This window comes from Pleurodeles waltl, chromosome 10, assembly GCF_031143425.1.
Source record: "Pleurodeles waltl isolate 20211129_DDA chromosome 10, aPleWal1.hap1.20221129, whole genome shotgun sequence".
In the NCBI taxonomy this organism is placed as follows: domain Eukaryota; kingdom Metazoa; phylum Chordata; class Amphibia; order Caudata; family Salamandridae; genus Pleurodeles; species Pleurodeles waltl.
In genome coordinates, this window is record NC_090449.1 from 51675219 (window position 1) to 51703151 (window position 27933).

Genomic DNA, 27933 nt, shown 5'->3' on the forward strand with positions numbered 1-27933 from the left:
TTAGTTTTTCTTGTAATTTAAAGGAGGACCTACACCTAGAGTACATGGCCAACCATAATCCACAGAGGATACCTTCACCATAGACCAGGATAAAGCATTCAGTAAGAACTACAACCCTTCAATGCCGCATTACGGTAAGCTGCCTGGTGCATGTGGCCTGTCTGGGCAGTGAGTTTCACTTGGTCCCCACAGCTACACCTCCCACCCTAGGTGATACAACACCTCACTGAATGGATACCTCCACTTCCTTGCCCAAAGTAACATCAGCCCAATCTCTAGCCCCCCAGTCTTTGCCTCTGTTGAGCCAACACCACCACCTCCAGTTCAGTGGGCCAGCAAAGTGAGGCCACTGGGTTCACTGTCACCCAGACTACCACTGATCTAGTTTTGGGATCACTACATCAGCCACAAGACATGATAAGCAAGGTCTTTGCAGTGCTCCAGGGCATGAAGCAGTTTCAGAGGGAGAACAATTTACAAATGCAGAATATTAACTCTAATTTGAGCTTCCTTAATCGAGTGCTGCTTGACATTTACCACCATATGTGCAGGGCTTCCCCAATAACATTTACCCCTTTCTGTGGCCCCTGCAACACCTGGGCTCACTTACCTCCCCCAGTCACAGAAAGGGAAGCCTTGCCACAAGCAGAAACATCTGCAACACCCCATTTCCTGCAACTGTGTGCTATGTTCATCTGGACCACCAGGAGAGGTTGACAAGACCTCCACCACCACCACAAGCAATCAATAAAGAACCTAATTTCCTCCAGTGTGTGACTGTTGACCTGGCCCTTTTTACGGGGTCATTCCCCAAATGTTTTTGCCTTCTTCTCCTTATTTTTCTGACCCATTTTGGCTGACGTTATAACTGTGGGCACTTGGTATGATTGGCCAATACCTAATTGGCATAATTAATTTACCTGTAAGTCCCTTGGAAAGTGGTATCTCTATACCCAGGGCCTGTAAATTAAATGCTAGTGGTGGGCCTGCAGCACTGCTTGCGCCACCCACTGAAGTAGCCTTTCAAACCTGTCTCAGGCCTGCTAGTGCAGGACCTGTGTTTGCAGTTTTCTGCCACAGGGATCTGGCATCTAAATTTACTTGCCAAGCCCAGAACTCCCATGTTACTTCATGTAAGTCACCTCGAAGGCAGGCTCTGGCCAGCCCTATGGGTAGGGTGCTATGTATGTAGAAGGCAGGACATCTGCCTGGTTGTGTGGCCTGTCCTTGTAGTGACAAACAGCCTATTTGGTTTCTCACTGCTGTGAGTGCTGCTTTCTCATAGGATTGCATTGGAAATGCCCTGCGTTATGTCTAGAGGGTATTGTCTGATTTATGGGGGGTAACGTAGGCATGTTTGGTATGGTTGTAATGGTAGTGAGAAATGCTGATCACTGATGTAGGTGGATTTTTATTATCATTACAGAAATGCCACTTCTAGAAAGTGAGAATTTCTCTGTGCTTATGACTCTGGTGTTTTGCAGCTTGACCCCAGTTCATGTCTGGGCAGAGTGACAGTTGGGCTTTGTGCATACTTTGGGACAAGAAACTTACTTGGAACTGGACACAGAACGCTGCTGAATGGACTCAACAGGAACAACCTTTGGACTGCTGCTGCTGTGCTGAACTGTGACCTGCTAGGTCACTAGAAGGATCTGCCACCATCTGCATCCCTTGTGCCGACCTGTTGGTTTGAACTTGTAGCTCTGTGTCCCCCCTCTGTTTTGTCTCCAGGGGCTGAGTGCTGTGGCCCCTAAACCCCTGTAAATTGTCCACTGGCAGCGTCTGAGGAGCACTGCCTGTGTGGTCCCTGAGTGCTTCATAAGTGCTTTGCCAATATCACTTCACCGCCGCAACCCGGGCTCTGAAGGATTGTCTCCAGGCACTGTGGGAGAAAGCATCACTGTGCCCCTTTCACTGCTGCGACCCGGGCTCTGCAGGATTGCCTCCAGGCAGTCTGAAGAGCGCACCACTGTACAAATTTCACCACTGTGACCTGGGCTCTTTGAAGTCTGAGCGCATCGAAAATGCGTTGTATCTGATGCCCCTGGGGTGAAGCGCGCATAGAGAAGCACCCTTTGGGCACCAGCAGACACCCACTTGGGTCCTGCTTCACCACTGCGGCACGGGTTTCTCCTCTTCAGTGAAGACAGGCGGGAAGGAAGCCTCACTGAGGCTCCCCACCCAACCAAGCCCCTCCGCTGTTTTTGGGAGGACGGGCAAGGGGGAAGGAAGCCTCATCGGAAGTTCCCCCTCGGCCCCATCGGAGCCTGAGTTTGGGCCCCCTGAGACAGCGGGCGGAGTAGGAGTCTCACCGGAGGGCCCGGCACCCCCAGGTCTCTTCCCCACCACTTGGTAGGGTTTTGGTATGCCTCTTCCCCTTTTTGGAGGGGCCTGTAGTGGCCCGAGGAGGGACCCAAGAGATCACGGGTCCCAGGAGGAGCCCCGATAGAGGAAACGGAGGGGGTGCGTGCCTTCACCCTCCTCCTAATATAAACAGCCCATGTTTTGCACATAGGAGCACTGTGGCCCCCCATATTGAGCTTCGTGGCACAGAAGGTGGCTTTCATAACAAAACAGGTACTTTCTAGAGACTAAGGGGGTCATTCCAACCCTGGCGGTCGGTGATAAAGCGGCGGCCAACCCGGCAACAGGCAGGCGGTCCAAAAAATGGAATTCTGACCCTGGCGGGAACCGCCAACCCAGCCCGCCACTTTAACACTCCGACCGCCACGGCGGGACAGACAAACAGCGCGGCGGTCACCGCCAACAGGCAGGCGGCAGACAATGTACCGCCCACCCTATCACAACTCACCAATCAGCCACCTTTTCTGGGGCGGGAGCCCCGCCGATAAAAACACGGTGGAAACAGACTACGAACGGGAAAACGCTCACCGATACACACTCCACGAGGAAGGAGGACAGCATGGAACCCGAATTAAACATCCTACCAGCTATTGTCTACCTGCTCATCTACCAGGAGTACGAACGCCGGCGCAGACGACACTGGTGAGTACTGCACCTACGACACAGGGGAGGGGGGAGGAGGAAAGCTTACGGGCACACACATACGCCATACACCCACCCCCCCACCCCAAATACCTACTCCCCAATGCAGAGCAACAAGTCAGAGTGACACCCCACAAACCCACCGGGATAATGAAAAGACACAAATAAAATGATCTTTAAAATAGATGTATAATATAGCTCCATTGAAATCATGGGAAATATGCAATATGAAAGATACAAAATAAGGAATGAACATAGTTTTAAATATATACATAGGCAATAAGTCCTGCCCATTCTGTCAAAGTTCCATAGTCCGTGGGCCAATGTGCACAAACACATGGGCAAAGCCCCCACACGAGACCAGATACCATTGGAGAGAACACTGCTGGGGCATCAGATGATAAAACTACAGGCACCTCAGGGGGAAGGGAAGGGGGGGCACCTCAGCCACATGAGTCCACGACGCCAGATCCACGAGGGGCCTCCATGCCCACTGTGCCATCCTGGGGAGTGCAAAGCCACAGTCTCACAAGTCTCTACAGTGGGTGGCTTGCCCACTGCCATATCCTGGGGAGTTCAAAGCCACAGTCTCTCAAGTCTCTACAGTGGGTGGCTTGCCCACTGCCATATCCTGGGGAGTGCAAAGCCACAGTCTCACAAGTCTCTACAGTGGGTGGCTTGCCCACTGTGCCATCCTGGGGAGTGCAAAGCCACAGTCTCGCAAGTCTCTACAGTGGGTGGCTTGCCCACTGCCATATCCTGGGGAGTGCAAAGCCACCGTCTCTCAAGTCTCTACAGTGGGTGGGTTGCCCACTGCCATATCCTGGGGAGTGCAAAGCCACAGTCTCACAAGTCTCTACAGTGGGTGGCTTGCCCACTGTGCCATCCTGGGGAGTGCAAAGCCACAGTCTCTCAAGTCTCTACAGTGGGTGGCTTGCCCACTGCCATATCCTGGGGAGTGCAAAGCCACAGTCTCTCAAGTCTCTACAGTGTGTGGCTTTCCCACTGTTCCATCCTGGGAAGTGCCAAGCCACACTCCATCAGATGGATTACCGACTCCACTGTCAATGGAGGAGGCATGGTGCCCAGAGTGCTTCGTGAAGCCCTGCTCGACACAGAACCGGCACTGTCAATGGGCCAGCGGTGCTTGAGACCGCGTTGCCCAGCGGAGCGGTGCTTGACAGGAAGGGCCCAGCGGAGCGGTGCTTGAGACGGCGTTGCCCAGCGGAGCGGTGCTTGACAGGAAGTGCCCAGCAGAGCGGTGCTTGAGACGGCAGTGGCCAGCGGAGCGGTGCTTGAGATGAAGGGCCCAGCGGAGCGGTGCTTGACAGGAAGGGCCCAGCGGAGCGGTGCTTGAGACGGCGGTGGCCAGAGGAGCGGTGCTTGAGATGAAGGGCCCAGCGGAGCGGTGCTTGACAGGAAGGGCCCAGCGGAGCGGTGCTTGAGACGGCGGTGGCCAGCGGAGCGGTGCTTTACAGGAAGGGCCCAGCGGAGCGGTGCTTGAGACGCCGTTGCCCAGCGGAGCGGTGCTTGAGACGGAGGTGGCCAGCGGAGCGGTGCTTGAGATGAAGGGCCCAGCGGAGCGGTGCTTGACAGGAAGGGCCCAGCGGAGCGGTGCTTGAGACGGCGGTGGCCAGCAGAGCGGTGCTTGACAGGAAGGGCCCAGCGGAGCGGTGCTTGAGACGGCGGTGGCCAGCGGAGCGATGCTTGACAGGAAGGGCCCAGCGGAGCGGTGCTTGAGATGGCGTTGCCCAGCGGAGCGGTGCTTGACAGGAAGGGCCCAGCGGAGCGGTGCTTGAGACGGCGGTGGCCAGCGGAGCGGTGCTTGACAGGAAGGGCCCAGCGGAACGGTGCTTGACAGGAAGGGCACAGCGGAGCGGTTCTTGTCACGGCGGGCCCCTGTTCAGCGGTGCTTCTCACGGCGGGCCCCTGTTCAGCGGTTCTTGTCACGGCGGGCCCTGTTCAGCGGTGCTTCTCACGGCGGGCCCCTGTTCAGCGGTGCTTCTCACGGCGGGCCCCTGTTCAGCGGTGCTTCTCACGGCGGGCCCCTGTTCAGCGGTGCTTCTCACGGCGGGGCCTTGTTCAGCGGTGCTTGTCCTGTGTTTCTAGGGAGCCAGACCTGGCCAAGACTTCCCGCTCAGTCGGCATCCGACCCTGCGGTCGCAGGGCCCTCCTGTGATGGAGTCCTGGGCCCGTGGGTGTCGTCCGTCACTACCGGAATGGGGCTGGTGGGGCCCTCCTGGCCAGCTCGCCTGCTGCCTGACTTCTCCACCCTGCTGCCCTTGCACTCCTTCGCTGAACCTCTGTGGCCCTTGCCTCCCTTTGATGATGTGGCAGGTGACGGGGCAAGGCTAATGTCCTTGGTGGCAGCCGTCTCAGGCTTGTCGCGCCGGCCCTTATTTTTTTTTGTCCTCTTCCCAGGGGGTGGGCTGGCTGTCCCTTTGCTGCTGGCCGATGTTCCTGCCCTAGGAGCTCGTGGACTCCAATAGCCCTGCACTATGGTCATAGTAGAGGCAGGGCTGGTGGTGGCTGAGGTGCTTTTTTTACTCTTACCAGATGGAGGGGGTGGGTCAGTGATTGGAACGAGGTCAAGGTTGGAAAGGAAAAGCACTTTGGAAGGACAGGGACGGGTACGTGTAGTGGGTATGGGAGTGGAGGAAGAGGATGTGGTTGTAGGAGAGTCAAGTGTGCTGTCTTTGGGTGCAGGTGCTTGTGACGGAGGCTGTCGTGAGGTGGATGGCTGTTGGGTGGGTGGCTGCCTGCGTTTGTGTGGTTTGGAAGAGGGGGTGACAGACACACTGGGAGAGGACACAGGGGACGTGTAAATGGCAGTGGGGGTGGTGACTGCACGTGTGCGGACTGTAATGGAGGGTGTGCTGGTGATGGAAGTACTGGCTGATGGTGGTGTGCATGCAGGTGTGAGTGGAGACGTCACAGGGAGGGAGGAGGGAGATGAGGAGGTGGGGGACACAGAGGTGGTAGTGACTGTTGGCATGTCTGCATCTGGATGTTGCTTGGGTGAATGCTTGTGGGATCTGTGGTGCTTATGTCTGGATGAGCTGCCCTTTGGTGTAGAGGTGTGTGCAGGCTGGTCTGATGGTGTGGATGGGATAGGCAGCGGAACAGGAGTCTGGAGACAGGGACAATGGCTGCCGTCAGAGCGTTGAACGATCGCTGATGGGCAGCCTGACCCGAATGAATGCCCTCCAGGTATGCATTGTTCCGATGCACCTCCCTTTCTACACCCTGGATGCCATTCAAAAGGGTAGACTGCCCAACAATGAGCGTCCTGAGGAGGTCAATGACCTCCTCACTGAGGGCAGCAGGGGTAACTGGGGCAGGGCCTGAGGTGCCTGGGGCGAAGGAGATGCCCGCCTTCCTGGGCGAGCAGGCAAGGAGCGAAGGCTGAGGGGCTGCTGGGAGGACGGCGCTGGTGCGCTGGGTGGCGGCTGTACCTGTTGTGGCGGTGGGCACGGATGTTGCCGCCACCGCAAGGGAGCTCCCTTCCGAGGATGTGTCGGTGTCGCTGACGTCTCCACGGGTCCCCGTTGTGGAGCTCCACTCGCCCTCCGTCTCACTGGTGTACTCAGAGTCTGTTGCATGGCCCTCCGGGGCCATGTGAGATGCAGCTCCCTCGTGCGCCGATGCCACTTCTCCTCCGCCTGATGATGCTAATGCACACATGAACAGGAAGACAAAGAAAATGGGGGGGGGGAGAAATGAAGACAGGTTGAGTGCATGCATTGGCAACACCGTTGTCGGAGAGGACAGACACAGAAGCCCCCTGCACTAGGCCACGCAATCGGGGTACACTACTCAGTTATTGTGACTAGGCCTACAGGTCTATGGACGACAAATTCACACATGGGTGAGGCCGGACCATGGATAGCTGTACTTGGCACCCTACAGAGGTGGGGGGCGGGGGCACAGGGCCATGCCTAACGGAGGGGCCTAGCCTACAGAAAGCGCCCTGGCCTAGAGATAGGCACAGCCCTCCTCCCCCACCCAGACACCATCACTGCGCGCAAAGATAGCAGAATGTGCTGATACTCACCCCCTTGTGTCTGCTGTGATGTCCTCACGCGCCCATCCAAATCGGGGTAGGCCACCGTCAGGATCCGGGACATCAGGGGGGTCATTTGGCGGCTGTCACCCCTCCTACGTTGGGAGGCCATCCCCAGCAGAGACTCGGCGGTCTTTAAGGTCCCGCGGCGGATGTCCTCCCACCTCTTCCGGCAGTGGGTGCCCCGTCTGTTGTGGACCCCCAGGGCCCGGACGTCCTTGGCGATGGCACGCCAAATGTCGATTCTTCTGATGGGCGCTGACCTATGTGACATGTACAGGGTGGTAAAGGAAATCTCATTACTTTTCTGCCTGGTCAATGTGAGTGGCCCCCCCCTCCCCAACCTTGGCATGTGGCACATGCTCTCATCTTTCGTGCGTTGCACTCCTCATTCGCTCCCCTCCCCACCATCTTACATACACCCCACTCAACATAGGCATAGCCCATTTAACGTGCACCCTGTGTACTAACCTGTTGGTCTGGAGGACCGTAGAGTAGCGCATACTGGGGGAGGACCCCATCAATTCTTCTGAAGTGAAGGCAGGGGCCCTTTCCCCAGTCGCAGCAGCCATTGTATCTCCCAGACCGAGGTCACAGCAGCACTTGCAGTATAGGTCCTCTCCTGTGGATGATCAGGTCTCGAGTGATTAATCAGATAGAAAATGGCGGTCACACCCGCAGCGGTGCGTACCGCTGCGGTGCGTACCGCGACCGCCGGCGCACATTGTCATTGGCTACTGAAACCCATAGGGTTCAATCTTAACCAATGCGGCTTAGCACTGCGGTCTTCGACCGCCTACCGCCACGGTGTGCCACGCCAGCGCATTGACCTCACATCCCACTGTCACACTTCACAGGTCAGGCAGCCGCCATTTCAAGGGCCCACATGGCATAATTTCTACTGCGTCACACAGGCCTAGGCCTTGCATTGCCACTCATACAAACCTTTCAATGCATAGCGATTCATGTACTGTGCAAGCTTTGTGAATGAACCTGTGGGTTGCTTGACTCTGTGCTCCATGTTGTCCTTCCTAGGCACCGTCCGCTGGGACTTGCGAGGAGAAGGATGAATCCTCCAGTGTACCGACCGCTGGTGGACCTGTCGACAATGGAAGAACGACATATCATACTTACATACAGGCTTGACAGAGCAACTATACATGAACTATGTGCCCAGCTGGAGCCAGACCTAATGTCCCCCATCCGCCACCCCACAGGGATTCCCCCTCTGGTGCAGGTTCTGTCAGTACTCCATTTTTTGGCAAGTGGGTCTTTTCAGACAACAGTGGCCATGTCATCTGGGATGTCTCAGCCTATGTTTTCAAAGGTTTTGTCCAGAGTTTTGTCTGCCCTGATGAAATACATGCGGAGCTACATTGTTTTCCCTGAGGTGGGCGATTTGGCTACAGTGAAGGGTGATTTCTATGCCCTTGGACATATCCCCAACATCATTGGTGCCATTGATGGGACCCATGTGGCTTTGGTTCCCCCCAAAGAAAGAGAGCAGGTGTACAGAAACAGAAAAAGTTATCATTCGATGAATGTCCAGGTGGTCTGTTTGGCTGACCAGTACATCTCCCATGTAAATGCCAAGTTCCCTGGGTCAGTGCATGACGCGTACATCATGCAAAATAGCAGCATCCCTTATGTGATGGAACAGCTACAGAGACACCGTGTGTGGCTAATTGGTGACTCTGGTTACCCCAACCTGTCGTGGCTACTGACCCCAGTGAGGAATCCCCAGACCAGGGCAGAGGAACGGTACAATGAGGCCCATGTGCGAACTAGGAGGATCATAGAAAGGACCTTCGGGGTCCTGAAGGCCAGGTTAAGGTGCCTGCATATGACAGGGGGATCCCTAATGTACTCACCAAAGAAGGTGTGTCATATCATCGTGGCCTGCTGTATGCTTCACAATCTTGCTTTGCGACGCCAGGTGCCTTTTCTGCAGGAGGATGGTCCAGATGGTGGTGTTGTAGCAGCTGTGGATCCTGTGGAGAGTGAAGAGGAGGAAGACGACGGGGACGAAACGGACAACAGGGATACAGTCATACAACAATATTTTCAGTAGCACACAGGTAAGAATCACCCACGCCATATTACATTTACTTAAGGCCTCATGCGTCTCTACTGTCTGTGTTTCCCCCCAGTTCCTGTTAACTGATTTGTGACTTTCCCTTCCCTTTTCAGAGCTGTATGACCCACTGCGTGACTTCTGCTTTGTTTGCCCATGGACTAAAGCTTATTGAAATTGGTATGTTGTCATGACAAAGTAACTGGACATTATTGCACCGTTATGTGTAATACATTTGTTAAGAATACAAGCAGACTCCTGTTATTTTAAGTGCAATAAGTGAATTATTTTAAGTGCTACATATAGGTACATGATTGTAAAACGGTGATGGGTGGGGGTGGAGTAATGTCCATGGCAGAGTCCAGTTCTCAGACGCACAGGTGCATTGTCCATATGCCTGTGGAAGGATGGAGCAGAGGCAGTTAAAGGTTAGACAGGGTGACAATGTGGGACAGTGGGATGACATCAGGGGGTATCTTATGCTGGCGGGGGTCTTGCAATCCTACTCTGTCTTCTTGTGAGATCTCAGGTTCCGCTTGCGGGGTGGTTCTTCTTCTGCAGGAGGTGGGGTTCTGGTGGCCTGTTGTTGTGTGGGGGCCTCCTGTCCACTAGCGCCGGCGGAGGTGGTAGGCTGTTCCTGGCCTGGGCTAGTGACTGGGGCCCTTTGGGGTGCCACGATGTTCCTCAGTTCCTCTCTGAACCCCATGTACCGTTCCTCCTGCAGTGCCTGGATCTCCTGGAACCTGGCCAGTACCGTCGCCATCGTCTCCTGGGAGTGGTGGTAAGCTCCCATAATGGAGGAGAGGGCCTCTTGGAGAGTGGGTTCCCTGGGCCTGTCCCCCCCCCTGTCACACAGCAGCCCTCCCAGTTCCCCTGTGTTCCTGGGCCTCTGTCCCCTGGACGGTGTGCCCACTACCACTGCCCCCAGGTCCCTGTTGTTGTTGGGGTGGTGGGTCAACCTGGGTGCCCTGTAGTGGTGGACACACCGCTGATTGACGTGTCCTGGAGACAGAGGCATGGGCCCGCTGGGTGGGAGCTGTTCTGGTGTTCCCAGAGGGGTTTGGGTCTGGTGTTGCCTGTGGCTGTCTGTGGGGAACCGACTGTCCAGAGGTCCCCGATGGGCCGGGCTGGTCATCTGGGTCCAGGGAGACAGAGCTGCTGACATCGCTGGGGGCCTCTTCTGGGGGTAAGATGGACATCTCTGTACCCTCCGTGGCGGTGTGGTGGCGTTCGGGTCCTGCAGGGGTATAAAGGTATGGTTATTGCTTCTGTGTGTGGCATTTCGTGTGATGGGTTGATGGGTGGGTGTCCGTGTACCCAAGTGCAGGCATTCCCTTGTGGGGGCTTTTGTGAGGGTGGCTTGTGGGGGTGATGTGTGTGTGCAGTGGGCATGCTTTGGTGATGGGTGTCCATGCTTTGTGGTCGCATGCAGGGCTTGGTGTTGGGATGGGTGGGTTGTGATGGTGAGCCATTTGCAAGGAGTTGGTGTGATGGGGGTGGGGGTGAGGGTGGGGGTATGTGCTGGCATGCAGGTGGGGTGGGGGTGGGAAGCAGTAGTGAAGATTTGACTTACCAGAGTCCATTCCTCCGCCTACTCCTGCGAGGCCCTCAGGATGCAGGATGTGCAAGACTTCCTCCTCCCATGCTGTGAATTCTGGGGGAGTAGGTGGGGATCCGCCGCCAGTCTTCTGCACCGCAATGTTGTGCCTTGATACCATGGAACGCACCTTCCCCCGTAGGTCGTTCCAGCGCTTCCTTATGTCATCCCGATTGCGTGGATGCTGTCCCACCGCGTTGACCCTGTCCACTATCCTTTGCCATAGCTCCATCTTCCTGGCAATTGTGGTATGCTGCACCTGTGCCCCGAAGAGCTGGGGCTCTACACGGACTATTTCCTCCACCATGACCCTGAGTTCTGCGTCACTGAACCTGGGGTGTCTTTGGGGTGCCATGGGGTGGTGTGGATGAGGTGTGGGGTGGCGTTTGTGGTGATGAGTGTGGTGCGTGTGGTGGTGTGTGGTGTTTGGTGCGTGGATTCTGTGTGGGTGATGGTGTTGTGTGCCTCTGTGTTGTGGGATTGTCTATTCTGTGCTCTCTCTCTAGCCTTCGTCAATAATTTTGGGTCGTAGGGGTTTGTGGGTGATGTGGGTGTGTGTTTTATATTGTGTTGGGTGTGTGGGAGTGGCTGTCAGTATGTGTATCAGGTGTGTGTGTTTCAAAATGACCAATGTGGCTGAGTTTTCTATGTGTGTGTGTATTTTGAGCGCGGCGTGTGTGTACCGCCAATGGAATACCGCGTTTGAAAGACCGCCGCGTGGATTCGTGTGTCGTGATAGTGTGGGCGTATTTCTGTTGGCGTGACGGTGGAGGTTTGGTCATCGCCATTTTTTCGCTGACCTTTGGTATGGCGGACTTTTGTGGACGTCGGGTTTTTGGCAGTTTGCCAGTTGCGGGTCAGAATGACCGTGGTGGTTTACCGCGGCCGCGGCGGTGTTATGGCGGTCTTCTACCGCCGAGGTCAGAATGACCCCCTATATATGCTTTTCTAATGTTCCTGTTTTGGGCATTATGGGTCTGGGATGGTAACCTGTGTATTTTATGACGTAACCTATGCTTTAAAAGTTCCTCTTGTGGGCATTTATGGTAATGCGATGATAAGTGTATTAGTTTCATAATGTGATTTTTGACTACTGCTTATGCTCCAGAACTCTGAGTACCTATGCGTTATATTGTGACTACTGCTTATTCTTGCAGAGTATTAGTAACCTGTGTAATGTTTTGACAACTGCTAAGGTAGCAGGGTATTACTGACATGTGGGGGCATATTTATACTCTGTTTGCGCCGAATTTGCGTCATTTTTTTCGACGCAAATTCGACGAAAACTAACTCCATATTTATACTTTGGCGTTAGACGCGTCTAGCGCCAAAGTTCATGGAGTTAGCGTCATTTTTTTGCGTGAACACCATCCTTGCGTTAATGATATGCAAGGTAGGCGTTCCCGTCTTAAAAAATGACTGCGATGCATATGCGTCGTATTTATACTCCCGGGCAAAAATGACGCCCGGGAGTGGGCGGGACTAAAAAACCTGCATTTGCGCCGGATTTTAGCGCCTGGGTCAGGGCAGGCGTTAAGGGACCTGTGGGCTCAGAATGAGCCCAGAGGTACCCTCCCCTGCCCCCAGGGACACCCCCTGCCACCCTTGCCCACCCCAGGAGGACACCCAAGGATGGAGGGACCCACCCCAGGGACATTAAGGTAAGTCCAGGTAAGTTTTTTTTTTTTTTTTTGTGGCATAGGGGGGCCTGATTTGTGCCCCCCTACATGCCACTATGCCCAATGACCATGCCCAGGGGACAGAAGTCCCCTGGGCATGGCCATTGGGCAAGGGGGCATGACTCCTGTCTTTGCTAAGACAGGAGTCATTTCAATGGGGGATGGGCGTCGTAAAAAAATGGCGCAAATCGGGTTGTGGCGATTTTTTTGCCTCAGCCTGAATTGCACCATTTCTGAACGCCCATATGCCATTTTCCCCCTACGCCGGCGCTGCCTGGTGTACGTAGTTTTTTTTAACGCACACCAGACAGCGCCGGCGGCTAACGCCGGCTAACGTCATTCAATAAATACGGCGCCCGCATGGTGCTTCGGAATGGCGTTAGCCGGCGCTAATTTTTTTTACGCAAAAGTGCGTTGGCGCAGTTTTGCGTCAAAAAGTATAAATATGGGCCGTAATGTTTAGTCTAATTATGTTTTGTGCAATATAGTTTATTTTTACATAACTAGGGGATAGATGTAGCAAAATGCAAAATTGCGACTTGCAATTTGCGAGTCCATCCGACTCGCAAATTGCAAGTCGCAATTTGCTATGCAGTACGGTGTCTCAGACACCGACTGCGACTCGCAATGGGGTCGCAATGACCCACCTCATCAATATTCATGAGGTGGGTCGCAATTTGCGGCCTCATTGCGAGTATAGGCACTCGCTAACATGGAGGCCTGCTGACGTCAGCAGACCTCCATGTTCGTGACCTGCTTTTAAATAAAGCTGTTTTTTTTTTTTAAGTGTAGCCCGTTTTCCTTACTGGAAAACGAGCTGCACTTAAAAAAAATCCGAAACCTTTAGTTTCGGTATTTTTTCAGGGCAGGGAGTGGTCCCTTGGACCACTCCCTGCCCTGAAAAAATATTTTTGGGTCCAGTCACAAACTGGAAGGGGTCCCACGGGGACCCCTTCCAATTTGCGAGTGGGGTACCATCCACTTGAAGTGGATGGTAACTGCGATGCCATTTGCGACCGCGTACGCGGTCGCAAATGGTATTGCATCCCACAGCGACTCGCAAATAGGAAGGGAACACCCCTTCCTATTTGCGAGTCGGAAATGCATATTGCGAGTCGGTAACGACTCGCAATATGCATTTCTGCATGGCAAACCCATGTTTGCGACTCGCAAACGGCGATTTTCGCCGTTTGCGACTTGCAAACGGTTTGCAACATCTGGCCCTAGGTGTTGTGCTTACTTTGGGGTGTACATATTGCATCATGTGTGTTGTGTGTGTTGTGCAAATGCTTTACACATTGCCTCCAGGTTAGGCCTGACTGCTCGTGCCAAGCTACTAAATGGGTGAGCAGGGGTTATCTTTGATGTGTAACTCCCTTGTCCTGACTAGAATGGATGGGTTCTGCCTGGCTTAGGTGCATATATATATCCGACCAGAAACCCCATTTCTAACAGTGACTAATATTTCCACCGTGGACTATTTCTGGACACATTTACATTTTTGAGGACAGCTGCATTTTATATATTGGACTTCAATTTTTTTTTACTCTACAAGAATAGTTTAATTTATCATGGCTACTTTTCTGTTTTTTCCTTTGTTTTTGTGGTTTTCATCCTATTTTAATTTATTTGTGTTGGTAGAATAAATAATAAAAAAACACAAAGTCAAAAACTGGTGTTGTATTTCTTGTGGTATTTTCTTTTTTATTTCTTCCTTCCATTTATTTTAAAAATGCAAATAATCAACAAGATGTATTGCCAAGAATCCTTGCATTTAGGTAATGGTTCTCTCACTTCCAAAAAGTAAAAATGTAACAAACACCACACATCTTAATGTATTAATATCAATCATTTATAAGAAAGAATTGTTTGTAAAAGTTACAAAAACATGTACAACCCATACATAGCCCAAATAGTCTGTGCCATATTTATTTTTACAGGTCCAGACCTTGGTGCCATGGAAGAATGGGATACAATCCTACAAATCAGGTTCAATAGGCAAACTATCATTGGTTTGTGTCATCAGCTGGAGCAAAGCTTCCTGCCTCACTAAAGAAATCCTACATTAAAACACCAATAGTCAAACTCAATGCAGGACTGCATTTTGTGGCCATAGGATCATCCTAGTACCCTGGGTCTGGAATATTACAACTGACTTTATGTGGTACACTACAAAGTGTTCTTTCTTCAATGATGAGACACATGAGCAGCTTCACCCAGTTTCCACAAAATTAGGATTTTGCAAATGTGAAGGGATTTTTTTTGCTTTGGGAGCCTACCACAAGTGGAGGTTAGTGAAATGCACTATTGCAGATGGACAATGGACAATGTACAAAGGGTTTTTTGCGAGATGTTGATTTTTGTCGAATGAGTTCACTATTCAAAACAACCAAATTGTACTATTGATAGGTGTTAATCAATGATTGGAGAAAAGTTGACGATGATTAAGAAAAATGACCAAAAATGTAAATGGAGCAATGATGTCAAATAACACAACTGTAAGCAAATGCATCCTGACAATGTTCCTTACATGCAAAAGGCAATAGTAAACGATACCTAAATTTGTAAAGAAGCAGGAGAAATGTGTAAAATAGAAAATGTTTTTTAAATTATCTCATGATCAGTTTCATTCACACAGATGCAATAAAAAATGATGTATGTGTCTGTTCAGCATCTTCAGGAGCACACAAAGGAGACATTGGCCACGAAGGCGGCGAAGCAGCTGGCCACTGTGCTTCGAGTAGCAAAACATCTGACACTGATGGACACAGTTGCATTAAGGGTGAGGAGATTGGAACGGAGGCCACTAACTCATCATCATCTTCAGAGGCCTCCACAAGTGACCAGTCCCTAGTGGTGGAGGACCCAACAGGACCTTTAACACCTGCATCCTTTTCTGCCACACAGATTCCAATCTACACCCTCACTCTTGCTGTTCCTCAGATGCCCAAACCCACCCCCCTAATATGGCTGAGGTTTCCTTTGCCGTGGGCACCTCCCCTGTTTCCCCCCGGCTGCGCTCGGTGACGAGGCTATTGACCTGTTACACATCATCTCTGTAGGCAGACTGCAACTGTGAATGGCATCCAGGGCCTTAGTCACCAAACACAACAAATGGATGTATTTCTGGATGCCATTCATGGTTCAATGTCTGGCATGCAGAGATCGCTTGCTAAATTAGCCTCTGCACTGACCGCAGCCCCTCAACCAGCCCAACCCTTTGCCCCAACTTGATCTTTCCTCATCCCACATCCCTACTCTCCCCCATCCTAAGCATACTCACTTCTATGCAGGCACCCACTCCAACAGACACAAGCAGCACCCCCACGCACACATACACACAAACTGTCATGATCTGCACGATGCTTCTCAACCTTTGGCTGAAGCATTTGAAAGAGCACCTGGTCTTCTGCTAGTTCTGGACTGACCAAGATAAGGTTGACCCTTTCTAGTAGCCATGGTGCTGCTTCACAGGATAAGCCTAAGCAGACCGTACCCTCCAGAAGGAGTCCCAGAGGAAGAAAAAAAACTAAATATGGGAAAAACCTCTACATAGAAAAGCCTGAAAAAGAGGAAATAACAAGGGTGAAAAAATATGGAAAATCTCAAAAAGAGCAACAGGAACTGGAGAAAACACGATGAACAGGAGCTATGATCACCACCAAGAGAAATTGTTTACACCGCAAAGAAGATCAGCACTGAAAGGCTTATGTACTAGGAGACAGTAAGTGAAAAACAGGAAGAAAGAGTGACACCATATTTGATTGGGAAAGCCACATAGGAAAGAATAGGAAAAAAAAGTAGCAGTATAAAAGGAAAATGAAAGAAGGCATGCTGGGAAAAAAGAACACCAAGAAGAAGACAACATGGATACCAGAACAAGGAAAGAAGTAAAGATGGAAAACAAGAAGAAGGAAAAAAGGAAGAACGAATAGGAGTCCGACCAGGTAAGAAAGGGAAAGTGTATCAGGTAGGCAGGCTGGAAGGGTGGCGCGACCAGGAGCACGAAATGTACTTTCCCAGCCACGTCGTGAAAAAAGACAGGCAGAAACGTGAGCTGCAGCGATGCCGGTGCTCCGATACTTAGAGCGGCGGCCTGACAACGGTGCGCAGAAGGGACGCCGCGGTAGAGCGCAGCATCACACAAAGAGACCAAGAAACACAAACACCCATCCAACATACACTCACTACTGACACTACACCCACAGACACAATAAGCACCACCACAACCAAAACACCCACCAACACACCCAGCACAACCATCATCACACCCACAAACACCACAACCACTATAACACCAACACTCACCACACCCACCACCACATCCACAAGCACTACACCTACGAGCGCACCCACAATCACCAGCACGCCCATAAGAATACCCACAATCTGCACAACCACATCAAATCCACAACCACAACCACAACATCCACTTCAACAGCACACTCATCCAAGCAGACACAGTCACACACATGCACAGCAACATGCAAGACAACACCCACCAAACCCAAACGCTCACAGTCACCCGAATACAAAACACCTACAAAACCACACACATCCAAACACACACCAGAAAAACATGCATCCGCAACACACACAGACACACACATCACAACCATACCAACAACCTCAAGAGCACACTTGTCTAAATAAACACACTCACAGAAAAGCACACCCACAAATTAAAGACAGAAACAGTCACCTGAACACCAAACACCTTCCATGAAACACACACCCAAACATACACCACAACACCATACTCAACCACAAAACAGAAATACACAAACATCACCCACTTCAGTTCCCTCTGAATCTCAAACCCAATCCTTGCCCGCCCCCCCTAGCCCTTTTCCTCCTCCTGAATTTATAGCTTTCCTGTCCATGACCAGAGTCAAACCCAAAGCCACCTTTCCCAAGAGGTTCCTGCTTTGTGCCCACTAGATGCCCCTTCCAGAGGAGGTTATCCCTTGGTAGCAGATATAGGAGGCAAGTTTTGGGGCAAAACCCTAATCATTGATGCTGTGCATCCTGTTTTGTACTTGACATGATGATTTCTGATTCAACAAAATTAATTGAGAGACAGATCTCATTTTAAAATAAAAATATTTTGTTTTTCAAAAAGTTTGTGCTGACATTATTTTTCCAAAAAAGTAATTAATTGATAACGTTAACTATGAGCAGATGAGTAACATAAACTTTAATTTATGACAGTGAATAAGGACGTTTTTTAATGACATATTTGTACAATGCATACATTAGTGAGGGACATTTGTAATGGGCATTGTAATTTTGCTGCAAGCATTCATCATGATGATGGACACACACCAAAATTATACATTGTTTTGGTAAATTGTTAATACTGGTGTGTTTCTTAACAATGTCTTAAACGACCACCTTGCACACATATGTATTGCACATTATTATACTATTACTTCTAAATATATGTTAGAAATGGGGTCTCTAGTTGGCAGAGGTATACACCCTTGTCCAAGTAGGGAAGACAATCTTAGTCAGTGTAAGTCACACACAATCCAAATTATCCTGTGCTCAGCCTCTGGTAGCTTGGCACTGAGCAGTCGGGCTTAACTTAGAAGGCAATGTGTAAAGTGTGCAATAAATCACAGAGTAACACAGTGAAAACACTACAAAAATACACCAGACAGGTTTAGAAAAATATAAGATATTTATTTGGTTAAATTAAGGTCAAAACAATAAAGATTCAATAAGCACAATTTGCGATATCACTTTTGCAGGATTAAAAAGAGTCTTAAATCTTAGAAATCAACAGTTGTCTCTTGTTTACTCAAAGTACTTGGTTTGCATCAAAAATAAAATGCATCGTCACTGCAGATGAGGAGATGCGTTGAAAAAAAGGGTGCATGTCAGATTTTCTGTTACGGCACAGATGATGCGTTGTTGTTTTCCACGATGTAAGGGGCTTTGCGTCAATTTTTGGGGTGCAGTCTTGGATCCTCACTGCAATGCGGGGATCTTTTTAACGTCCAGGGACAATGCAGAGAGATCCTGGGTGTGTGAGAAGAACTAACAGGCATTGCATCGATCCGGTAGGCGATGCGTCAAATTTTCTGTTGCACGGCAGGCGCTGCGTCGATTCGTCACTCAGGAAGTCCAGCTGCGTCGTTCTGGTTTAGCTGTGCATCGGTCCAGTAGGCTGTGCATCGAGTTTCCGTCCGCAAGACAGGTGCTGCGTCGATCCTTCACTCCGGAAGTCGGGCTGCATTCTTTTGGCTAAGCTGTGCGGCGATTTCTCGGTTGCAAAACGGCTGTGCATCTTTTTCAGCAGGCTGTGCATCGATTTTCAGTGCACAAGGAGTTTCCTGAAGAGATGAAGTCTTTTTGGCCCTGAGACTTCAGAAAACAGGAGGCAAGCTCAATCCAAGCCCTTGGAGAGCACTTCTCAGCAACGTCAGAGGGCAGCAGAGCAGCAGGGCAACAGCAGGGCAACAGTCCTTCTCAACAAAGCAGTCCAGATTTGTTCCTTGGGCAGCCAGGCAATTCCTCTTGATAGGTTGCAGGTTCAGGTCCAGAAGTGTCTGAGTTGGTGGGGTCAGGTACCCAGTTTATATACCCAAACATGCCTTTGAGGTGGGGGAGACTTTAAAGAGTGGTTTTGAAGTGCACAAGTTCCCCTTTCAGTGCAGGTATGTCTGCCAGGGTCCTAGTAGGGGGTTTGGCAGTCCATTGTGTGAGGGCAGGACACTAGCCTTTGAAATGTGAGTGTCAGGCCCTTCCAGCCCAGGAAGACCCATTCAATTTGCAGATGAGTGCAGGTGTGACTGAGTATCCTGTGTTTGTTGTCTGGGTGAAAAGCACAAGGGAGCTCTCAACCAGCCCAGCCCAGACGTTGATTGGAGACAGGCTGTAAAGCACAGATGGATTTTAAGTGCAGAGAAATGCTTACTTTCTAAAAGTGGTGCGAAGGGCATTGGGGGATGCGTTTCAGATGTCCTGGCACGGCCAGTTGCTTTACACGTTTCCCCCCATACCCTTGATTCCTCAAGCCATGAGGAAGATTTGCCAAGACCGTACCCAAGTCATCTTAATAGCTCCGGATTGGCCTCGAAGGGTGGGTACTCAGACCTTCTCCAACTCTCACTGTGCCCTCCGCTCCATCTCCCTCTCAGGTCAGACCTCCTCTCAGAGTCCCAGGGGCAGGTTTTATACCCTCACCTCCAGATTCTGCACCTGCATGCCTGGAGATTGAACGGGGCAATCTGAGTTCCTTTTCTCTCCCGCCAGAGGGGGTGGATGTTATTTTATTGGCCAGGCGACACTCCACCAAATCAATCTATGCTGGCAGATGGGCAAAATTTGTGGCTTGGTGTGGAGAGAACCAAATTGATCCCTTACGTGCCCATTCGTCTTACATTTGATTATTTGGGTTGTCTTTGGCGCAGAGTTTAGGAGGGATGGTAATTGTGCACGGTCCGTGCTGCAGGATTTCTTTGTGTGACCATTCAGGCACCCACCTCCGACTGCGGTACTGCTTTGGGACTCTATTCAATAGGTGAGGAAACCACAGGTAGTTGTATCCATCAGAAGAATAAGTTACTTACCTTCGGAAACGCCTTTTCTGGTGGATACACTAGCTGCCTGTGGATTCCTCACAGTCCCACCCGCCTCCCCCTTGCCTGGCTGGTCTTACCAAGATATTCTAGGGCGTGTGTGTATATATATATATATATATATATATATATATATATATATATATATATACATATATATATGTATATATATATATATATATTTGATGATATATGTAGATGCTTGTTCATATATGTGCTTTTTATGTGTCTTTATGTATATATATGTATATATCAATATATACACAATTATAAATATATTTGATATTTTGATGTTTCAATTTTATTAAAGGTTTTGTTTTCTATTTGACTGATGTGTTCATGTCAGGTATGTACAGTCAGTGGTCACCTGTTCGCCTTGAAGGCACGTAAAAAAAGGTGAAAACTGACGTCAGCATGCCGGCGAGGACGGCGTCGTGTGGAAGTCGGGCAATTGTGACATCCTCGTCAACGTGCAGAGCTGAGAAGAAAATTTCCGTTGAATGCTGGCGCATTGGGAGAATTCATTAGGTGAGGAATCCACAGGTAGCTAATGTATCCACCAGAAAAGGCGTTACCGAAGAATAAGTAACTTATTCTTATGGTCTTATTGGATTAGATACTAAGAGTATGAGTATATTCATGTAAACAGCACAATTTTGCACTGCATCTGTAGGCTTCTATAATGTTAAGTACATTGTCACAATGATTTGTGTCACTTAATGCCATGTGAGCTCCGATGCAAATTCTTATTACATTACCCCCCCTCATATTTAACCTCACAGGGAACAACTGACACACTGCTAAAAATGCATGAACTGGAACTGCTAGCCGTAGCGTGTTATGGAGTCGCATCACCGTAAAATAGCATTATTCAGCATTCTGAAGCTGGGTTTATACTGTATAAATAAACAGATAAATATATGTATACATATATAAACATAAATACACATATGCATATAATCTCAACACACACTTCTACTTTTTCTTCTATCAAAACAGAAACACGTTGAAATACTATAACTACATTTTTGGTGGACACACAATGTGGTCAAGGGAGATATATTGTTTGGGAACATATAATGACATTATAAAGCAACTATAATGGGGATAAGTAGAGTTGAGAAGCATAACAAACTTTTCAAAGCATGTAGACAGACAACGAAACAGAGGTAAGGGTTAGTGAGATCATGAAGACCCTTAATCATTTCACAAAAGGAACCAAATCTACAGTATTGCATGAGAGGGTTAACCATGAAAAGAAAGGGGGAATTTGGCCAGTTGGTGGTTGAGAAATCAAATATTATAATTACATATGGATTTAAGAGCAAGCATTAAGGCTGGGAAGCAGATGCTACTGATCATCCAAGAAAGAACAGGGAAGATTCAGAATCTAGCCTGACGAGAATGAGAATCAAGATTTTTGATGTATGAAAGGTAAAGAAATGCCACATCTTCTTGACATTGCAAAATTGGACAAGAGATCTGAGAAGAGCGCTAGACTGATTTTGTGTTGACTTACAAACGTTCTGTAAATGAAGATGAAAGCATAGAAGTAAAGTTTGAAAACGCAGGAACAAAACAAAAATTACTTGTTGTGAAAAAGAACATTTTTCTTTTTTCTTATGTTCTATTTCTTAGTCTTTCTTTCAATTCACCTTCTTTCGTCATTTTCTGAAGTTGTTCTTATTTTTTATTGTTTTCATTAGTAGTTTGTGAAATTTCCGTCCTTACACGTGACACATTCTTGCCGGACTCATCTATTCTTGTAGGGAGGTGAACTCTTGGGAGAATGAACAGATTTGGGTATCATTCCATGCTTTTAGTGTATGTTTTAAGTAAACTGAAACACTTATTGACTGTGAAGATCATACACTTGCAACACTGTGCATAATGCTGGATGAAAATTTCAAATAGCTATGATAGTATGAATAAATTATGGACTGATAAATTTGATGATTTGGACAATCCTTGAATAAAAAAATGTGTTGAGATTTATGTGTAGAGTGTATGTTTTTCACCTCCAAATCCAAGGGCCTGATTTAGATCTTGATGGAAGTCCTGTGTCCCTATGCGGCAGCGGTTAGAAGTACTCTGTCTATTTGACGGAGTTCGGTTCACCGTATTTAGGTGTATGGCAGCTGAACCACTGTCTGCTTTGACAGAGTGTAGTTTGTCGCATTAGCGGTTTCCTGCTGTCAACACATCGGACTCCTATGCTGGTGAATATTTCTCCACCTCTATCAGGGTGGTAGGATTATGTTGAGCAGATTTAGGTTTTCCCTGTTCTGCAGGCATTGCTCTAGCTGTGGATCCCTGATGGCAAGAGTCTGTCACGGGGGTTCGGTCAACATTGTACTATGACTGTGGCTATTGGATAGATGCTAGCAGCACACACGCGATGTCTGTTGGCCAGTTGTGAACACCTGCATTCCATACCATAAAACACACATCATTTCAGACCATGATCCTTTACTTTTCCATTGCAGCAGACCATTTTGAAGCAGACATATTCCACACAAACTTCAGGTTATATTTTTGTCTCTCTTTGTTTACTTTCAGTTCTCTTTTTTCATTTACATTTATTTCATTTACTAATTCTAGCACTGAGAAGTAACTACCATTTTACAGAGGTAGAATTGCCCTTCATGGTGGATGACATCATTAGAGTAGAGCCACAATTGTTTAGAATCCAAGTACAAAATACAGCCATATATCAGAAAAGGCAAATTTGGTCCAGAACAGTTGACAGAGTGAATGCTCTAGCTAAAAACCTGCGCACACAGGAGGAAATTAGTGGGGGAAAGCGTATTCCCTGGCCTCCAAGAATCACCTGGAGGTCAAGTGGACTGGTAGTGGTTCTCCCAGCCCCCCATTACAACTTTTACACTGAGAGGAGAATGTCTTGCAGATCCCACATTCTGAAGGCTTGATAGGAATCCCTGGTGGAGTTGGGACTCGTAAGTCACTTTTCAATTTCTCACTAAACATAAATGTAGTGTTTTGCTGTTAAGATAGTTTTAGATAATATAGCTAGCGACTTTGTAAAAAATATAAATCCTAATTTCAAATTTACAAATCTATTGCTATCACCAAATAAGTAGCATTATGGTATCTCTCGTTCTACAACTGGGCAATATGGGTGGCCAATATGTATGTTGTTTTTCATTGATCGTATTGAATGTATTTTGTTCTAGTTAAGATAACAGGTTCCAAACTCTATCTATCATACCATGAAGGCATGGTGTTTGTAAATGTTTCTTCAGCCATTAACATATGCCACCTGTTAATATTTTGTAAATGTGTGTACATCTTCAATGCATATATTTTACTAGGAATGTTCAACTTACAAGTTTCCAAGTGATGGTAACGTTAAATGTAAATGATTACAACTACCAAAATGCCTTGGTTTTTTATCTGGAAAATAACTTTGCTATGTGATGTTGCTCATTCTCTGTTTTCTTCCATGTATGCACATATGTTAAAGTGTTATGCATTTATCAAACCCCATGTTTTGCAATGTATTAAAATGGCATGACTTTATTTAATTGTGTATGTTGTCACTTTGTTATTATGTCATTGAAATTGACAATGACATAAAGATTTTCATCTTAAACATTTTCTTTCATTTCAAGTTGTATGCCGAATATACGTTGTAATGATAATAAATGTACTTTGCAATGTTTATATGATGACTAATGCCATTAATCCTGATAAGTCATATAATGGTCTGATTTATAGCCTGCTAGACATTGGAATGGTTTAGTTCTTATTTCTGCTCTCTACTGAGATGGGTTGAATGTGTGGTATATTTTATGTATGCTTCCTAAGCAATCTATTTCTTTTCAGGACATCTCTTCACATGTTTTATTTGAAGTTTGCATGTGTGTAATTTATAATGCGTGTGTAATTTTATCATTAACGTACTTCTTTTTTAATTTTAGGTTGTTTCATTTGTAGCTCTACACCTAGAGTACGTGGCCAACCATAAGCCGCAGAGGATACCTTCACCATAGACCAGGATAAAGCATTCAGTAAGAACTACACACCTGCAATCCCGCATTATGGTAAGCTGCCTGGTCCATATGGCCTGTCTGGGCAGTGAGTTTCACTTGGCCCACACAACTACACCTCCCACCCTAGCTTATACAACACCTCAGTGAATGGATACCTCCACTTCCTTGCCCAAAAGTAACATCAGCCCAATCTCATGCCCCCCAGTCTTTGCTGCTATTGAGCCAACACCACCACCTCCAGTTCAGTGGGCCAGCAAAGTAAGGCCACTGGGTTCACTGTCACCCAGACTATCACTGACCTAGTTTTGGGATCACTACATCACCCACAAGACATGATAAGCAAAGTCTTTGCAGTTCTCCATGGCATGAAGCAGATTCAGAGGGAGGACAATTTACAAATTGTTGGAAAATGGGTTATTGGTAAGGGCAGGTAGGTACCTACACCTAGCAACAAGCCACTAACCTCCACTTAGGTCCAGTTAGGTCTCAGTAAATTAACCCCAGCTCAACCCTTGGTAGCTTGGCAACGAGCGTCAAGGCTTAACTTAGGATACAGTGTGTAAAGCATTCAAATATCACAAAACAGTAATTAAATAAAACACAGGAAACACTTTAAAAATCCAAAACCAATTTATAAAAATAGTTTATATTTTTATCTTTAAAATGACACAAAAACGAATAAAATAGGATAAAGGGAACCGGAGATATGAATTTTTAAAGAATTATTATTTTTCTAGCACTTTGAAACAAAAAGCGCCAATCGGGTCATCTGGTTGCACCTCGACCGGGGCAAAGTCAAAGTTTCAGGCCGACCGCGATGGAGCCCTGCTCGGCTACAGGTCGCGGGAGGCCTCGGTTAAAAAGTTACCTTCTGACTTAGTCTTTATTTTGAAGATTTTCTTCAGCGGGACGAACCTGCCAGTCCTATCTGACCTCCTGGAGCCCTTCTCCGGATACGCGATGCTGGATTCCTCGGTGGAGATTTTTACCTTCGGACTTAGTCGTTTTTTCGAGGTGAAAATCCTTCGACCGGGATAAACCTGGATCTTGATCCAACGTCCATGGAGCCCTTCTCGGATACGATGGCTGGGAGGTCCCGGTCAACTTTTTACCTTCGGACTTAGGGCCAGATGTACGAAAAAACCAAATTGCGAGTTGCAATTTGTGAGTCCTTCCGACTCGCAAATTGCAACTCGCAATTTGGTATGCAGTACGGTGTCTCAGACACCGACTGCAACTCGCAATGGGGTCGCAATGACCCACCTCATGAATATTCATGAGGTGGGTCGCAAATTGCGGCCCCATTGCGAGTATAGGCACTCGCTAACATGGAGGCCTGCTGTAGTCAGCAGGCCTCCATGTTAGCGACCTGCTTTTAAATAAAGCAGTTTTTTTTTTTTTTTAAATGTAGCCCGTTTTCCCTAAGGGAAAACGAGCTGCATTTAAAAAAATCCGAAACCTTTTGTTTCGGTTTTTTCAGGGCAGGGAGTGGTCCCTTGGACCACTCCCTGCCTTGAAAAAATGTTTTGGGGTCCATTTACAAAGGGGAAGGGGTCCCATGGGGACCCCTTCCCGTTTGCGAATGGGTTACCATCCACTTCAAGTGAATGGTAACTGCGACTCCATTTGCGACCGCATACGCGGTCACAAATGGAATTGCATACCATTGCGAATCGCAAATAGGAAGGGAACACCCCTTCCTATTTGCGATTCGGAAATGCATTTTGCGAGTCGGATCCGACTCGCAAAATGCATTTCAACATAGCAAAGTGGCTTTTGCGAGTCGCAAACGGCGTTTTTCGGCGTTTGCGACTCGCAAAACCCTTGCTACATCTGGCCCTAAGTCTCTTTTTCGGAGATTTTTCTTTACCGGGACGAACCACCAAATCAGGCCAGGTCGCGGTTGAGGCAAGCCGGCTAGAATTTCCGCGGCGGGTCGGTCCCTCTATGGAGCTTTTTTACAAAAATTCTCAAATCTTCTCCAAACTTCTGGGGCTTCACCCAGATGTTCTTTTAAGGTTCTTTTGGGGTCCACAGCTCACCCCAAGGGTCCAGAAGTTCTGAGATGGTCCTTGGGGGGTGCGGACTACAACTCCCAGAATGCACCTGGCGCAAACTCCTTTTTGGCCACTGGACAGTGGTCAGCTGGTCACTTTCTTCAGGAGTGGGTGCAGGGGACTCTGGATAGCAATTTTTCACCTGTAGCAAACAGGGAGTCCCTCCTTGAACCAGTTGAAGCCAGGCAAAGTCCTTCTTGTGGTGAAGCCCAAGTGTGCAGCTGGTGCAGTCCTTCTGAGTGCAGGTTCCAGGTGCAGGCCAGGGGTCCAGCAGGGCAGTCCTTCTTCTCCTTTAGTTCTTTTCTTGTTGAAATCTGGTGGGGATCTGAGGTGTGGGTGCAGGTCTGCCAGTTTTATCCTTGCTCCTGGGTGAAAAGCAGGGGGGTCCTGGTTCTCCAATCAGGTACAGGTTCGTCCCCCTGTGATGACCACTTCCTGGGAAGTGTGGCAAAAATCCATCCCAGAAGGCAACATTCTCTAAAAATCCAACATGGCTGAATCTGATTTTTGGAGGTTACATCTGGCTGAGCCCACCCACTGGTGTGGCTAAAAATCATAAACACACCCCTCGCCTGCCCTCTCCTATTCTAATCAGGGGGGCACCTAGTTGTCTGGGGTTGCAGGATGTGGGGGTGTTGCTGGTTGCTCCAAATGTCCTTCTCTGCCTTTGAAGACCAGTTTGGCAGCCCTCCCCCTTCCTGCCTCACCATCTGCTGAGGGGAGATTCTCTCCCACAGGCACATTCCTTTGTGTGAAGCCAGGCCACTTCACACCTCATCAAGGCAGCTTGACTAAGCTGCTGCAGGCTGGCCAATCAGAGCACAGCAGCAAAAACAATGCAGGGCTGAAATTGGCAACTTTTTAGGTAAAGTCTAAAACTTTTTACCTGAACAAGTTATATTAAATCCAACAACTGGAAGTTGTGGGATTTATTACAACAATTAATTTGATACCAAATTCTTGGTATGCAACATTTAAGGAGACTTTAAAATTTAAAATAAAGTCTCCCCATTCTAGCCTATGAAGGCCATTTACTTCAATGAGGGAAAAACGAATTTGGCTGTTTTTACCTCACCAGGGTTTATAAGTCTATTTTTATAAAGTCCCTGCTTATAGTTACATGGCACCCAGCCCTAGGGGCACATAGGGCACACCTTAGGGGTGCCTTTTATGTAAAAATAAGGTAGTTTAAGACTTTGGAACTACTTTTAATTCCAAAGTCGAATTTGCATATAACTTTAATTTAAAAGCAGCCAGCAAGGCAGGCCTGCCTTTAAAATGACACTGGGCACCTCAGCAGTGCACCTAGGTGTGCACCACCTATGCTGTGGTCCCTAAACCTACATGCCCTACCATATACTAGGGACTTATAGGTAGGTTAACTTAGCCAATTATAATTAGCCTAATTTGCATATTGATTTTACACAGAGCAGAGGCCCTGGGACTGGTTAGCAGTACCCAGGCCACCATCAGAGTCAGGAAAACACCAGCAAAAAGTGGAAAATGGGGGCAAAAAGTTAGGGGGCCTCTGCAATCAGCCCTGTTTTCTCACACAAGACCCCCCCCCCCCCAGCCCACACGCCCAGGAGACTCAGCCCAACCCTGGGAGAGTCTTCCTGGCTTGTTAGGCGAGGAAGACAGTGAAGAAAACTGGCTGTCCCTTTGCAGGGCCTACTCTGCCTTATATCCTCCTGTCATGGTCACTCCCTCTGGGTAGTGAACCCACCCCAACAGTGAAAGGACCCATCTCAAACTGAAACTTCCCTCTAAAGGGGTCTCCCTCCTCTCTCTCTGCCAACTTGGGTAGTGAGGTGCCCACCTCCCCTACTCCTAACTTTGCTAGGGCAACACCTAG